Here is a 1,881-nt window from a genome sequence, read left to right as displayed (position 1 = left end):
GAACTGCTATATAATCTTATCAGATCTTCCCCCTTTTCTAGCCAGCATCTCGAATGGGCTGAGGGGACTGAGGAGAGGCATGATTTGTGCTTTTTTTCTTCTTCCATGTTAAACAAAGATAACATTAAAATGAACAAAAAGTGAAATACATCTTTTAAAATAAAGGGCTCAGCTGTGGGACTCAGGCAGGAGACTCCCAATACTGTGGGTGGTGGGAACATTAACAGACTAAGTATTATCATATCAGTGGACAGGGCTTGCATTTCAACCCCCTGTATTCACTGCTCAGAGCCAATTGCTCCAGGACAACTGCCCCAATTTTTTATATGACTGAACAGGTCTGCCTTATTCTTCACAAAAAAAGATCATATTCCGAAAAATAAACAGAAGACCAGCAGAAACCTTACCCTCCTCTTCTATTTTATATACTTCCTCACATCCACATAAAGCCATAGGCTTCCTGCCTCACCAGTTGCAACTTGGGGCATATTTATATCTAAGAATAGAAAATGTCACCACAACTACTTCAAACAAATCTGATACCTTGAACCTCATTAAGGATATTGAGTTCAAGTCATACTTAAGCTCTGGATTCATATCCAACTGTTTGCTGGCTGTGTGACCTCAGATAAGTTATTTAATCTCTCTGAGGTACATGTTCCCATCTGTAACATGAAATAAATATTGACCTTAGAAAAGTTGTCATGGGGAATCAAACAAGGCTATTATAAAGCACTGAATGTAGTTCTCAGCACATAACAGGCATTGGATAAACGGAGTGATTATTGATGTTCAAAAATAGGAAGTTTAAAGCTGAGAATTTTACAGTCTTGTTTTTAAGTTAGAGACAGCTGGACTATAAGCTTTTCAAAACCAATAGCTCAGGAATTAGAAATCTTCATTCCATTTCCAGATCCTGGTTCTAATAGTTGAAGATAAAATACTCTGGTTTCTAAATGCATTCCGTCAAAGTCGAACGGTAGATTATTGTTCGGCACCCGATTTTTCTGAGTTTTACCTGCCCTGCCTGAAAATAAGAAGGCTAACAATATATGCATCCTCTACTGAAGAGAATTGTAGTGAACATACAAGAAGTAGGGAACACGAATCATTTTATAATCTGAAAAGGGCTGTATCACATAGGCTATTGCCAAAGGACGGCGAGACGGGTGGGGCATAAGAGTGTGTGCCACTCCGATGTGTGTGTGTTCCTGGGTTCAAAGTTCCATTCTGCTACCAGCCAGCAGTGTGACAGGCTCGATAACAAAACTCTCTAAATCTCCATTTACTCATGGACATGATAAAGTGACTACTTCACAGAGTTGTTGAGAGAATCAAAAGAGTATAAATAAAAGCTTTTAACGCATTGCCCAGTACATGATAAGTGTTCAATATTATGTTAGCTACTAAAATTGCTTTTAAAGATTATCATGTATGAAGTATTATATACTGTGTATTATTACATAACATTAAGTTCCCTTTCAACTTTGCAATTAGAAATTTCTCATTGTGTTGCTTTAGTTTCTGAAAGTATTAACTAATTATTAGCAAGAATCAGCTTTCTTAACCACTGAAAATTTTCAAAATGTTCTTTAAATGTATTTATCTGCATTTTTAAAAGATTGTGGCTTGTGATATTTTCAAAAAGCCCCGTATAGATGATTCTTAATGGGCTCAGTGAAATTGCCTACATGGTAATGTTCATGGAGATACATGATTATACTTATAAAGACTTTACTGGTCATAGAAATAGTAATAATCATTTTCCTCAAATTCTCAAATTTTACAAAGAAGTACAAGTTCATATCACAGTTTAATACCAATTAATAAAAAAGACATTTTAAAATATTCAATGTTTCATTAAGAAAAATCAGCTTTCCC

The sequence above is a fragment of the Pteropus alecto genome, unplaced genomic scaffold (assembly GCF_000325575.1).
Source record: "Pteropus alecto unplaced genomic scaffold, ASM32557v1 scaffold152, whole genome shotgun sequence".
In the NCBI taxonomy this organism is placed as follows: Eukaryota; Metazoa; Chordata; class Mammalia; order Chiroptera; family Pteropodidae; genus Pteropus; species Pteropus alecto.
Note: the sequence above shows the minus strand (reverse complement) of the source record.